At 39.1% G+C, this 15,508-nt stretch overlaps 1 protein-coding gene across 1 annotated transcript in view; it reads right to left on the reverse strand.

Annotated features, from left to right (window-relative positions):
* Nucleotides 1-3,362: 3,362 nt before the first annotated feature.
* LOC309623430 (uncharacterized protein) overlaps nt 3,363-15,508 on the reverse strand; it is a 45,829-nt gene continuing 33,683 nt past the window's right edge. The window contains exons 5-7 of the mRNA XM_082380372.1: nt 9,991-10,069; nt 7,033-7,183; nt 3,363-3,920 (exon numbers count right to left, since the gene is read on the reverse strand). The gene's annotated coding sequence lies outside the window, so the exon portion shown is untranslated. The remainder of the gene's footprint in view (nt 3,921-7,032; nt 7,184-9,990; nt 10,070-15,508) is intronic.

The raw sequence follows: 15,508 nt of genomic DNA on the forward strand, positions 1-15,508 counted from the left end.
ACCTTATAGGGTTCAAATGATGAGAGGAATTTTAGCAAAAATGAAAATGTATGCCCTTGTCCTTTTTTGATGTTAGAATAAGTTTCTCTCTTAAATTTTGGCCATGTGTGTCCACACTGAGGGGTTGTATGAATATTAGTACAAGACTGACTTTTTTATTGTGGTAAAATATACATAATATAAAATTTACCATTTTAACCATTTTTAAATGTTTAGTTCAATGGCATTAAGTACATTCACATTGTGCAACTATTACCACCATCCATCCTTAGAACTTTTATCTTCAAGACTGACTTTTTTGATAAGCAAGTTTAATTCCCCTGCCTGGTACCTGGATTTTTTTTCCTTTTCACATTATCTTTCTATCGTGCCCTTCTAATCTCAGTATTTCCTCCAGCCTTAAAAGACCCTCAATGTAAAGTCCAACGTGAGGGAGGTTTAGGTGACCAAATGAGTCATGCAAATTATGTTTTGCTTTGTCTCCAAAGTAAAGAAATAACTACAGATGGCTTCTGGTTTCATCCTAGGAACACTAGCATTTGAAAGGTCCCCAAGAAACTGTATTAGTTCAGGGCCACCTTAGTGACTTGAATTTCTTGGATGTGGGCCTTCACAGCCCTGAACCAAAGTCATTTCCACCCACGGGGGAGCCAGGGGAAAGCCCCAGGGCCTTCTCTGGTGTACGGGAGAGCCCCAGACAGAGCTAGCATAGGTTCAGCCCAGCCTCCAGGAGAGAAGAGCAGCTCAGATGAGGGGCATTCCTGTTAATTTTCCAGGGACTTTCTGCAGATGAATTTTGGATGGAAATATTTGTTTTTGTTATATATCAGATGATTTTCTCATATTTTAGTGAGATCTAAGAAAGACCATTTTAATTCTGTCCAAGCAGGCCTTGGGGAGGAAAAAAAAATCTAATTTATGAGTACTCTGAAAATGTTGGGAATCCACATTAAAGAAGGAATATGTTTTTTAACTGATAACTGACTTGATATGTGAAAACCTATACAAATAGGAATAAAGGAATGACTAATTCAGAATTAGTTCTCTTAAATAGCAAGTTTCTAAAGCTGCGTGATTCTTTTTATAAGAATGTGTTTCACACTGCTTAAGACTATGTAAATTGTTACTGTGTAAATTTTAAATATATATATTTTTATAGATCTAAAACTTTAACGGTCTATTGGGTTGCTTGTCATAAGTTGAATATTGTTTCATTACCTTAGTATTGACTATACTTAGGTATACTTTTCTCTATAGTCACTCAGTTTCCTTCAAATCCTGTTTGTCACAATGTTTGTTTTATAGTCACACAAAATTAAGTGGGTCCAAATGGTACAATCACTTCTATATTATTTGCTGAAAACAGTTGAGTCGTCCCTCAATTCACTTTGGTTTTAATCCTGTCATACTCCTCTAGGCTAAGAAAATGAAAGCTTATCTGGACTACATTTATGCTTAATATCAACATGGTTTATAAGTGATAGAACAACTACTCACATATTCAATCAGCCCTGGACCAGAAGGCTGTGTAGAACCACCAGAAGTGCATGCCGTCTGTCTGCACTGGAAGACCATAGAATGCACTTGAGGAAACAAGAGCTCAGCGTGGAATGAGTGTGATTCAAAGCCAGCGTGGATGAGTGGACCACATGTGGGACGATCAAGTTATATTCCTATCCGGTGTCTCTGGAGAAAATACCACTCTCTGTTTTAAAAACAAAAAAACCCAAGTTCTGAATATAATTGATCCATTGGTCCTCATAGTCAACGTCATCAGGTCTCAGATTATTTAAGTCATTTTGCTGCCAACAGTGTCACTTAGTCACTTGGAAAATTTAGTCAAGACAATTTCTTGAAATTTTTTTTAAATGCTCGCTTTAAGTATTTTCAACTTAGTCTAGATGGGTTGTAAAACCCATTTCTGTACAAGTAGTTTATTTAAATAAGGAATGTGTCCTAAGAAGCATTCCTGAGGTACAGAAATATTTTTTCCATTGAAATAGCCTATTCGTAAACAAAGAATATTTTCTTATTTCTAACTTATAAAACCTCAGACGGAACATCTAGATAGAACCATATAGAGGATGGTAGTTAAAACTATCAGCATAGCATTTTACTATTCTGTTTTACTCATCCTCGAGTTTGAAAAGGTGGGGTGAAGGTCAAATCAGTAATGCTAGAAGGCCTTATGGACAACGTATAACTTTACTCCATTGCTCCTTACCATACATCAGCACCTTTATAAGGACAAACACAAAAGCCTGAGACTTTCTTGGCCCCATGTCTTTTTATCACTGTCATCCCCAAAGACAGAATCTGGGAAACAACTTGGGATCTAGTTGTTCACGTACCTTCAAGTCTCGGCTCTTGTCCACTGCTCAGTGTGTACATGGACTTCCTTTGGGTGCTGGCTTCTCTGTTGGACCGAGCTTCATGGGAAGGACCCCAGGGCTAGGTGATGAGAAGCAGCTGGTGCAAACTGACAGTGGGGGCGAAGACCTGAAAAGCTGCATGAATGTTCTGGAACTTTCCGTATGTGATTCCAAGTACACATTTATGACTCCCTTAAATAAAAAAGGAGCAGAGATGAGGTGATACCTGGTGAAAATGATGTTTATTATAAAATATTCGTATCATTATAGCTAAATAGGAAAGATAAATATATGTTTATATCTCTTATCAGAAGCTACCCTTAGCTATAATTAAGCATGCTGAATAGATTAAAAGAAAAACTCAGCACTGGTGTGTATTTGATCTATGTTTAAATTCATTAGTCAGAAAGTGGTAAATGAGAAATTAATTTTTCCACTTGGCTTATATTTCACAAGATAAGAGTGGACACTTCAGTCTGCTTGTGAGGCCAGTTGTATTACTGGTTGCATTTCAGCTGTCCCTCCTGTGTGTCTTTCAAGGTGCTAGCAGACTGGAAGACACTCCATGTACTGTACAGGAAAAGGAAATGTCACATGATTCTCTTTTTAAAGCAGGAAGTAAAGTGGCTTTTTCCCTTTGAAAACTGTGACAGAACAGTGCTTATAAAACTATCCGTGGTGAATCTGTGGTGATGGACCCGTTCTTAAAATTTCCAATTCTTTGCAGACTGGCACTTTTGTAAAATTAAATTAAAATGTTACACTGAGATCAAATTGCTGTAAAAGTTTCTAAACACTTGCTCTCAGTTTCTGTACACATTCTTGCAGATGGGCAGAAAGAGTTTGCTATGTGGCACTGGTCTGTAGAGCACCCTTTAGTAGCAGTGAAACATGAGTTTCAGGCAAGGATCAATAGCTTCTGTTGTTATCTGGGAGTTTGGGATTTTGCCCAGAATGGGAGGGCAGTGCTTTTGTTTTGTTGTTTTGCTATTGGTCCAACTTTTGTGTAGAATTGTCCAGTACGCGCCTTGCTCAGGGCACCTGACTGAGGAGGTGAATGGGGGCTGGGATCTCTCCTCTGAGTCGTACCCTCTGCTTGGCGGAGGTCCTTGGATCAGCCATCAGATAGTCCCAGTTACATTTGCTGCTTTTTTGAGACGCCTTCCATAGGTTTCTACATTCTCTTAGCGGAAATCAGCAAGAACCTCCTTTTGATTTCAGTTCGTTATGCTTAACAAAAATCTTCATCACATTTATTTCTTTACTGGATTTCAAGCTCCTGTGGGAAGGAGTGTGGGTCTTATATTGTTGTGACTAGAACAGTGCTCATACTAATATCAAATGAATTCCGAATCACAGGTTGATAGTGAAAGCCATGCTCAGCTGTTAACCTTCTTGAAGAAGCAAAGAATCTCATAGTGTGATGATTTTCTTCCTTCTTTTTTATTGATCCAGGACTTGAAGAGACCATGTTTTTAGATGTAGTCCTGGGGAGAGAAGCTTCCTGAAGTTAATGATACCCCGACATATTCATCCAGTCAGAGAGACCTATGGAATGGCCACAATAGACATAAGAGGTCAAACCGAATATTGTTAACATTTTATCTCTAGTGAGGTTAAAATTAACCAAGGACATTGAGTTCACCGAGAAACAGGTTCTTAAACAAATATAGCTCATGAAAAAACATTACTTATTGGGGTCACGGACTCCTAAGAATGAACAGAACCTTAATATGTCTGGAGAACACACGTGCCATGTTGCACTGCTGGTGGAAGAGGCCTGACCCCAGCCTGGACTCTGCAGAGCCTCCTGGCAGGTCGCAGGTAGGGTGTAGGGTGGGGCTGGTGTGGCAAACAGGGAAGCAAGGGCATAGCAGCCTGAGACCACCTCAGGTATTTACCAAAGTCAGAAGCAGAAGGACACACCCCTTGGCGTGCGCAACTGACGTCAGGAAAAATGAAGGCCTGGAAGCTTATCACCAACACAGAGGAAATAACTTTGGTGGCAAATGGGACAGGAGAGAGTTCTTAAACAACAGGTGGCTTGTAATGGTCTCTTCGCCACCAGACGCATCCATCACGCCTTGGTTCCTGAGGGTCTTCACGCATCTGAAAGGCACACTGTGTTTGTTTGACCCTCACAGGCCTTGTCGATGGTGGCCTGAAGAGGGGGCACGGGCTCAACGTCTGTAATAAGAGTTTTGAGCAATTCCATGAATTCCAATTCTGTGTGGGATTTTAGTGTGAATGACAAATGTTTATGAGCCCATGTTACTGTTTTATGATTAATATGAAATATTGCCTGAGCCTAAAAGCCAGTCTTGCCAGAAACGCAAGAAGTATGTTTCTAACATATTTTGGGTTCTGTTCAAGCAGTTAGTTTGTGAGGATAGAAAACCACTTAAGTCAGCTCCATAAGGAGCATCCCACAGACCGACAGGGCAGGAAGTACAGCCAGTCCTCCTGGAAGGCACCTGGGACTTAGAGAGCCAAGAAGTAAAGCTTCCAGCAGCATCTCTCATGATCCACAGAGAGATGGTCTCATCGCTCAAGATTTCCCCGCCTCACTCTGTACATGATCTCCCTCTCTTTCCCTTCCTCTCTTTGTCCCTCTCCACCTCCATCTCCCACTCTTCATCCTCTGGGCACACAAGGGTGCTCCTGCCACTGAAGGAAGCTGCCTCTTAGTTCACCAGTCCGAAATCCTGAGAAGTAGAATCTGATTGGCTCAGCCGACCTACAGTCCTTGAACCACGTGCACAACTCTATCCAATCATCTGTGGCCAGGGCATGGGGCCCGGGTGCCTGCAGCACAGATTCAAAGTTTCTGGGAAGCAGGTGTGTTCAGGGCGTGCCTCAAACCATATCAAATACATGTGGAGTTTTCACAGCTCAGGTGCACACATGAGTGACCTTCAGCGAAGGAAGAAGAATCAGCGTAGTTCAGAGCACCTCGTAATTAAGGTTGGTAATCATCCAATTAGCATCCTCACCAATAGAAATGTTAGAATTCATCAGAGAAGAACAAAGACAAATGCAGGTGACATCAGAGCTTTAGGGTAAGAGTCACACAAGGTTGCCCTCATGAGGCAGTTTTCTTAGTGGTCGGAGGGAAGATAGGAAGAAAAAAGAGTTACAGGTGTCCGGAGTAATTCCCTTCGTGTGCAGGTTTGTTGCTGTTGATCTGCTTAAATAGCCTAGAAGACACACATGTGCTATTTCTAAAATGCAGACCGAAGTCCTGCGAGCTTTCCTGCAGCTTTTTGATGGAAAGGGGATTTACAGTTCTGTCCTCTAAACCTCAACTATGTGTGTTTTCAGCCCCATTTTTGGCCTGCGGTTGGCTAGCTCTGTAAAGTGCTCTGGCTCCAGTACTTGAACTTCATGTTGCAAAGGGTAAATTTGGCATTGTCTGCTTCCTCCAAGTTCCATGACGACTTCCTTAATTTGTTGTTCTCTTTGTGCCCTGGGTAGTAAATTCTTACCGACAGTGGAGATTGGCTCCTGCACTCTTAAGCCTAAGCACCAAGGTTGTCTGGAACCTTATGCACAGTATTCCCAACAGCTCTATCACAGATTAGTTTAATGTTTACTGTAATGAGGTATTGTTTTCCCTATGCCTCTTATTCCTTCTACAGGATATTATATTTGTTGAGATACAGCCTGGAGCCAGGGAACAGAGCAGAGAACCCAGACCCTTAGAAGGGTAAACCTGCTGGTTGTTCTCAGCTGTCAGATTACATTTGTGGCTTTCTAGACACTAAGTAAATAAAAACAACGGGAAATCTTTGGAGAGCCTCATGGTGGATATCAGAAAAGATAGTTTGGTGTTGTATATGAATATTCACTAAATCTATTTCTGGGTCAGCCTGTGTTGGGGACATTAAAATTACCTACATTTCAAAGGTTAACAATGCAACTAAACTAAGCCAATGTAAGTTTAGGCTTAAACATATAGAGAAGAGGAACTATTTCCCACAAGCTAATGGTCGGCAAGACCTAATGGAATGAGTAAATGTGTTGAACAATGCTGTAAAAATCACAATAACAAAAGCAGTCAGACTTAAAGCTTCATTTTACTAACCTCAGACACCAAGTTGAATATCCATGTGGGAAGAAGCAAACACCTTATAAAATAGATATTGTTGGTGCTAAACCTATACTTACCCCAGCTCAGGGAAAAAGAAGTAAATAGATATGGTGAAATGATTTCAAATGGTTCCAAGCCATCTCCCTTACTTTACTCTTAAACCATCCCCAGATAATGAGATTTTCTAAGTCAGTTATTGTGTTGAACAAAGGACAGTGATGAAAAATAGTAACCAAAGGCATTTTCAAATGAGTGAAACAAGATATGCTTCTTCAAATATGAAGAAATCTCTCAACATAAAACCATTTAACAACTTTTATAAAGTTTAGGAATTAAGCAAAGACATGTGGTAAAGGACAACTGCTTCAAAATTGTAGCAATGCCTCAAAGTTCCTATTTGTAGGCTGATGGTCCTAAGGAGATGCATTAGGACCTCATAGATTAATGCAATCTTCAGTGCCATTTAATCCTAACAGGGACCAGGAAGTTTAGCATTATCTATGTAGCAGGCCAAAAAGCTACCAAGTCCTTGTATACAGAGAGAATCAAGTATCACACTGAATTACTGACCTGGTAATTAATGATCCACTATCCGCCAGCCACTTTTCTTTACAGGAGCATTCTAACTGTTTCTCAGCATCCACCCATACGTTTGGTCCCTCGATGCAACTGCAGGCAACCTCAATTCCATGTTCCCTCACAGCAACTCTTTGGTCTCAAGCTGTACCATGTGGAGAGAGGATTTTATGAATCTCTTGCCAAGGATCTTTCAGGTCAAGGTCAAGCCATGGATCTTTCACACTATGCCTTCAAGAGACCAGCATCCAAAGTGACTGTTCAAGAGACCCAGAGGGTCACACCTTAGTAGTAGAGCTAAACTAGCTCAGAATAGAGACTACTCCAGATATACCCTTAAACACTTCAAAAGAAGCCATGAAAGGATCAAACCAATCTGATCTTCCAGGACTTTAACTACCTTCCAGAACAAAACCAACATTCTTTAAAGGAGGATAGCTAAGTTCAGATACTCAATGACCTAATAACTCAATGTTCAGGATCCAAAAAAAAATTACTAGACATGCCAAGAATCAGGAAATATGACCCATAACCAGGAGGAGAAAAAGAGTCAATAGAAAAAGACCCACCAATGACAGAGATGGTGGAATTAGTATTCAAAGACAATGAAATAGCTATTACAAACATGCTCAACATGTTTAAGGATCTTTAAATAATATGAATATAATCAGGAGAGATAGTGAAGACATAAAGAACCAATTGGAACTTCTAGAGATGAAAATTAAGATATCTGAAGTGAAAAAATACACTTGGTGGGACTAACTGCAGCTTACACATGGAAAAAGACCAGTGAACCTGAAGATGTAGCAGTACAAACTATTCAATCTGAAACATTAACTAACTAACTAAATAAATAAATAAATCAGGCCTCAATGACCTGGGGATAATATAGAGTGGTTCATTATATGTTTGATTGGAGTCCCAGAAAAGTGTGTGTTGGCAGGAGGAGAGGAGAGGGAGACAAAAAGATATTTGAAGAAATAATGGCTGGAAAACTTCCAAATTTAATAAAACTATGAACCCACAGATCTAAGAACCTTAAGGAACCTGAAGTAGCACAAATACACACACACACACACAATAACATCAAAGCACATCAAAATCAAATTTCTGAAAGACAGTGATAAAATCTTAAAATCAGCCAGAGGAAAAAGGCACATGGTGTACAGAGGAATAAGGATAAGAATGAGAGCAGATTTCAGAAATGATGCAAGTCAGAAGACAATGGACATCTTTAAATTGTAGAATGAAAAAAAAAAAATACTGTCAACATAGAATTCTATATCCAGCAAAAATCTTCTTTAAAATTTTTACCTTAAGGTGAAATAAACACTTATTAAGACAAACAAAAGCTGAGGGGCTTTGCCATTTAAAATCACTATAAGTATTGTTAGAGGAAGTTCTTTAGATAGAAGAAAAATAAAACCAGATGGAAACTTGGATCTAACAAAGGAATGAGGAGTACAAGAAATGGTAAATATGTGGGTAAATATGAAAGTATTTTTTCAGTTTTAACTTTCTTCTATGACTAATTAACTATACAAAGCAAAAATAACAAACATGTTGGGTTCATAACTTATGCAGAAATAAAATGTATGACAACAATAGCACAAAGGATGGAAGGGGAAAATGGAAGTATATTGTTATAAGGTTATTATACAATAGTCAAATATTATTATTTAAAGTAGACTTGGTAAGTTGAGGATATGTATTATAAACATTAGCACAACCACTAAAAGCTAAAAGGTAGAGGTATAGCTAAGAAACCAATAGCAGGAAATAAAGGTAAAAAATAAACAGAGAACAGATGGGATAAATAGGGAACAAACATCCAGATGGTAGATTTAATCACAACCATTACATGTAAATGGTTACAAACACTCAAAATAAAAAGAATGAATTAGATCCAGCTGACTGGAGGGAATTCCTGATGCCCTGTGAAGTGGAAAAAGCAACATACAGAGTTGCTGTTAGCATTTGTTTATCTATGAGTAGTAGGAGGGAGAGGTGAGGGAAAAACAGAAGGAGACTGACAAAATGGAAACATATGCATGATAAAATAACAAGAAGTGTTAAATAGAATCTATGACAGTGTTGTTGATAATAAAAATGTGTTCTGAACATAGACCAGGACTAGAAGATGACACGAACAAGTGAAAACACTGAACTGACCTAGGATGTGATTGTGGTTAATTTCATTCTTCGATTCTCGACCTTCCGTATAGCTTTTATAACAAAATATTAAAATTTAAAAATAAATGTATGAAGTTTGAAGATACAGAAAATCATGACCCAAATTCCTTTTATAGTGAGTGGTTCTTTGACTCTCTAGTTTCGTGGAAGGAAAGTGAGTGAAGACCTTTTGTGCAATAATTCTCCCAAGATAGTGCCAGCCCTGTAAATGCTTTAGCATCTTATCTGGTATTAGCACAGGGCACTGGCTGTTGTTGTAGGTCGTCATTAAACATGGCAAGAAACTCCACCTGAAGCGAGAGTCAGTCAGAGTTCTTTGGTTGCAGGAAGCAGGAACTGACTTTGGTTGACTTAAAGGAAAGAAAATCATTGGGAAGACCAGAAAATTAGTCTTGGGATTGAGGCAGCTCCAGAAGGAGGAAGCAGGACTTCCAGGGATGGTCCGTAGCAGCCGCGGTCTGGTTGGGTTGCTTCCACTGGAACTAGTGAATTCCAGTCTTACTTCAAACTTACATCAGTGGCGCAAGTGTCAAAGTCCCAGAAAAAACCACTGGACTCATCATGTGCTCACTCTCTAGATACACTAGGACCTACTAGGAGGTGCTCAGGACCCCTTAGGGTCTTGGTAGCAGGAGGGCTGCTTCCTGTAATCACAGTTCTACCAAAATCACATGCACATAGAGAGGGAAGTCTGTTTCCCCAAAAGAATTCAGGGTGTTCTAAGGAAGGGCTCATGGACACTGGGTGACCAAAACATACCTTTCTTGGTACTGGAAAAAGGAAGAGGAATCATGGGGAAATTTTCACAGGGTTGAGCATCATACCAAGAATGTGGAGTCTACCTGCAACACAAGATCCCACTGCATTCCTGAGTCTGGGGTCCAAACCGAGGAGGGCAAGGTTTGCAAATGCTTTTGTACTATGAATCTGTGGGAATTGAATTTATGGTCCAAAGCCCAATATAATAGACATGATAAGGCTTGCCTTTAGCCTGAAGGAATTTGATATAGTGGTTTGTGTTGGTGGCTTATTTATATTATATTAATTTTTTCAATATAAATTTCAGTTTCAGTCTCCCATCTCAAGTGCTCCCATAAGTATGTATTAATTATTATGGGTTGGGTTTTTTTTCTGATGGGGCTCTAAAACTGACCGGAAAGAAACCACATTAATATATTTGGGGAAAAGATATTCTAAATATAATAAATGTTGCTGGGTGATATGAAATGATATGGCACGTTTAAATTAAACCTTGAAGAAGAGTATAGGCAGGTGGGCAAGTCAGGAAAATCATTAAGGAAACAAAGCAAACTGTTGAAATTCTGTGCACCACAAAGGAATAGCCATCTTGCAGATGGGCTTATAGTTGAAGAAAGCAATAAATAATCACTGAAGGAGAAAGTAAGGGTTAAATAAAGAATAAATGAAATGGAAATGGGAAGTGTTTGCTTTTGAAAACATTTGGACTCAAGATCCATCCCCAGCTTCTCAGAATGATAGGGGCTCCTGTGTGTGCCTGCTCAGAGCGATGCACTTTCTTTTCCTCAGAAAGAGAAGTACTATTTACGACGTTTGTGTTAAGAAACTCCAGGGCTCCTACGGAAATGTACTCTGACCTCTTACACAACATTTTTACTTAAGCCAGAGCAAAGGAAATAATGGACGTTGAGAGATCAAATGACTGCCTTCCACTCTGTTCCCTTTAAAAATCAATAATTTTTATGAACTTCTTTTTCTTCTTAAGGAAGCAGCATCTGGCTTCATGGAATTTGGCAGAGTTAAGCATCCTGTTCTAGTTATGTTGATTTTTAAATACAAATAAGATTGGTAAATGGCAGCTAAAGTTGAACCATCTGAGTAAGAATGAGAATAATGAAAGCCAGTGAGACTGAACCATACATTTTTAGTTAGGTCTTTGTAGGTCATCTTTTCCCTCTCCCACCCACAGTCATACAGATGAAAACATGACGTCACATGATTTGACACAATTTTTCTGTTCAAACATTTGTGGGACCTTTCTATATAATTTCATATTTTGAAGTGCTATTTTTTACACAATTCTTTTATAACAGTGTTGTATGAGGTTAGAATTAACATCTACCATACAGATAAAGTCTGTTATGACAGGACTGATCACATGCAAGTATGTGTAGGGGACATGTAGCTGCAATTATGTGCTGAAGTTCATCTTTGGACTAAATTTAGAAAGGTGAAGGATTGGATACTTAGCTTTTAATCCTTTCCTCATCTTTAGAAAATGGGCCCATTTCCAGGCCAGGGCCAGGTTTATGTCTTAGAAATTTGTGCCCATGTGAAGCATGCTTAAGAAGATGATTCTTACCATGAAGGCTCTTAACAGAATTAATCTTAAGCCTGAGTATGACCCAGACATTAGTCTGGGCTTCTAGTGTCACAGGATATTACGTGCGCCCAGAATAAAGTAAATTGCTTAATAATGCAATGGGATGATTTGCTCAACAATTCAGTAATAAAAATACCTTTCATGAATACAAGTCATATGACTTATTTCACAAATATTGTCTTAGTTTATCATTCATGTATAATTATTCACAAGGTTTAGATAAGAAAATGAAGCTAGTAGAGGCAAGTCACTTGTCTAAGATCTCATGCTGAGTGAGTGCCTGGCACATAACGATATATTTTGCTAAGTGGATTAATGAAGTATTGTAGCAGATCCTTTGTCTTCTGGTCAACTGCTTACGAAATGTACAAATGAAGGCAAGCATAGCTGCCATAATATACAGCAGTGTTGAAAAGAAGAAAAGCATAATAGAAATGCCACTTTTAGAAAAGTTTTGCAGGACTTTGGTAGCCTTTTGTAAGCTAGTTTTGAAAAGATGGCAGGCAGGGGAGCTGTCCTTGGTGCTGAACTTGCCATGAGGCGATTAGGTCAGAGGATGGCCTTAACCAGTTTTCCTATATATTTTCTTCTGGGCTTCTATTACCAATGACAATACTATCAATAAAAATTATATTTATAAAAAATTTTCCGTTTTAAATATTTTAAGGACTTTATAATATTTTTAATTATAGCTTTGTTGAGTTATTATTTAAAAAGGTAAATTTAATGTTATAATTCACTAGATTTTAGTATAGTCACAAAGTTGCGGAATTATCACCACTATGTAACTTTAGAATATTTTTATTACTGCCAAAAAAAAAAAAAAAAACCCACATAAGCCCCTCTCCTCAGCCTCTGGAACCAGGAATCTACTTCCTGTTTCTATAGATTTGCCTATTCTGGACTTTTCATATAAATGGAATCATACAATATGTGGCCATTTGTAACTTACTTCTTTCACATAGCATACTGTTTTTGAGGACTATCCATGTTGTGATATGTATCAATACTTCATTAAGTTTATTGACAAACAAGAATCCATTGTATGAATATACCACATTCTATTCATCAGTTAATGAACATTTAAATTGCTTCTCCTTTTGGGCTATGCTGCTGTGAACATCTATGTACAAGTTTTTTTGTGTGGATATATGTTTTCAGTTCTCTTGTGTGTATACCTAGGAATGGAATTGCTGGGTTATATGATCATTTTAATATTTTGAGGATCTGTCAAACACTTTTCCAAAGCAGTTGCCACCAGCAATGTATGAGTATTCCAAATTTTCCACATCCTTATCAACAATTGTTATTGTCTGTTTTTTTAATATTAGTCATCCTAGTGGGTGTGAAATTGTATCTCATTGTGGTTGACTTGCATTTCTGTAATGACTAATGACGTTGAGCATCTTTTCATGTACTTATTGGACACCTGTCATCTTCTTTGGAGAAATGGCCATTCAAATCTTTTGCACATTTTTAAAAATTTGGGTGGTTTTTCTTTTTATTGTTAAGGTGAAAGAGTTTTTTATATATTCTGGATGCAAATCCTTTATCAAATATATCATTTAGAAATATTTTCTCTCACACTGTGGGTTGTCTTTTCACTTTCTTGATAGTGTAAATGACTGTTTTCAACACAGTGATCCTTCTCTGATGAAATATTAGTCAGCCATAAAAAAGAATAAAATAATGCCATTTGTAGCAACATGGATGGACCTAGAGATTATCATACTAAGTGAAACAAGTCAGACAGAGAAAGACAAATATCATATGACGTCACTTATATGTGGAATCTAAAAAAACAGTGCAAACAAACTTATTTACAAAACAGAAATGGACTCACTGACATAGAAAACAAACCTATGGTTACCAAAGGGGAAGGGGAGAGGGATAAATTGGGAGTACGGGATTTACAGGTGCACACTACCACATATAAAATGGGTAAACAACAAGGATTTACTATATACAGGACAGGGAACTATATACAATATCTTGTAATAACCTATAATGGAAGAGAATTTTAAAAAAGGATACAGATATATATATACATATGTATAATCAAATCACTTTGCTGTACACCTGAAACTAATACAATATTATAAATCAACTATACTTCAATTTAAAAATTGTGGGGCTTCCCTGGTGGCGCAGTGGTTGAGAGTCTGCCTGCCAATGCGGGGGACACGGGTTCGAGCCCTGGTCTGGGAAGATCCCACATGCCACGGAGCAGCTGGGCCCGTGAGCCGCAATTGCTGAGCCTGCGCGTCTGAAGCCTGTGCTCCGCAACAAGAGAGGCCGCGATAGTGAGAGGCCCGCGCACCGCGATGAAGAGTGGCCCCCGCTTGCCACAACTAGAGAAAGCCCTCACACAGAAATGAAGACCTAACACAGCCATAAATAAATTAATTAATTAATAAAAAAAAAATTGTGGAAAAAGAACAACAGAAATACAAAAGAAAAAAGAAAAAAAAAATTCCAGCATCTATGCTCTGAGTAGCTCATTATGAAGGAAGGAACTCATTTACAACATAATTGTTGGCAAATATTATATGAAAGAAAAATTTTAGTGGTTCTCTGGTAAAAGGCTTGCTTATAAAACTGGACGATGCAGAATGTGTGGCATCTGTTCCCTGCAGGAGAAGAGGTATGCCTCACTATAACACTGTACTTTTCTCATTGTGTGGAACCTACTCTCCTCTCAATAAAACAAACTCTGCTTGAAAATGATAGCCAGGGAAAAAAATAATGGAAGCATAGAACTGTTTTATATACTAATAAGTATTAAACTCCTGTTTTCAAATTTTATTCTTTGGCAATAAAATATATTCCTCTCACACAATCAGAGAAAGATTAAACTATTTTTTAATTAGAAAATATTTACATCGGCAAGAGCTTTTCCCCCTTATTGGAAAGCAGAATAAGAAAAAGAGTCTAGGGAGTTAACTGAGATCAATTTTATTCCTTTAAAAAGTTTCAAGGTTGAGAGATCAAGATGGTGTAATAGAAGGATGTAGGGCACACCTCCTCCCACAGACACATCAAAAATACATCTACATGTGGAACAATTCCCACAGAGTACCTACTGAATGCTGGCAGAAGATCTCATACAACTAAAACTACAAGAAAAATAACTATTTAACCAGATAGGGTGAAAGAAAAAAAAAAAAAAAGGAATTAGGATGGTACCTGTGCCCCTGGGAGGGAGCTGTGAAAGAAGGCTTCCCTCACCCTGGGAACTCCCTTCACCAGTTGGGAGATCATTTGGGACATATAGGGAGCTTCAGAGGCTCACAGGAGAGTGCAGCAACTGGCTTATGGCAGGCAGAACAGAGACAGACCAGGACAGACGGTCCTGGACACCTCACTGCACTCCCCAGCCCGAGATGTGCATCTGCTGGTGTGTGCAGGATCTTGGTGCTGAAACTCAGGCTTCAGTGGACAGACCTGGGGAGAGGACTGGGGTTGGCTGCAGGGAGATGGCTCGAAGGAGCTGGAGTGTGGTCCAGGTCGCAACTGGGGGTGTGCTCAGGACAGAGCCCAGCTCTGCCATAGCAGCCCCATTGTTAACATGTGCAGGAAGTGAGGGGTAGGGCCCTGACAGAGCAGCCTCATTCTGTGTGTGCCTACAGCAGGCATGGCTCTGCCTCTACAAGCTCTGGGAGCATGCAAGTGCCAGTGGGTTGCCGACACGCAGAGGTGGGGCTGAAGTCTGAGCTGATCCCTGGGTCCATGTGACTTTGAAGCAGGGCTAAAATCTGCAGAGCCATATCCCTACAGCTGTATGACATTGGTGATTTACACCGCCAGGGCCTTTGTAAACTTAGCACCTACCTATGGGACATCCAAGTGGATTACTGGTGCTCCCATGGCTAGGGTGGGTCTAGTGTTAGCAGCTGCAGGCTTTGCAAGTGTAAG

This window comes from Balaenoptera borealis (genome assembly GCF_965194805.1).
Source record: "Balaenoptera borealis genome assembly, chromosome: 2".
NCBI classification, from domain to species: domain Eukaryota; kingdom Metazoa; phylum Chordata; class Mammalia; order Artiodactyla; family Balaenopteridae; genus Balaenoptera; species Balaenoptera borealis.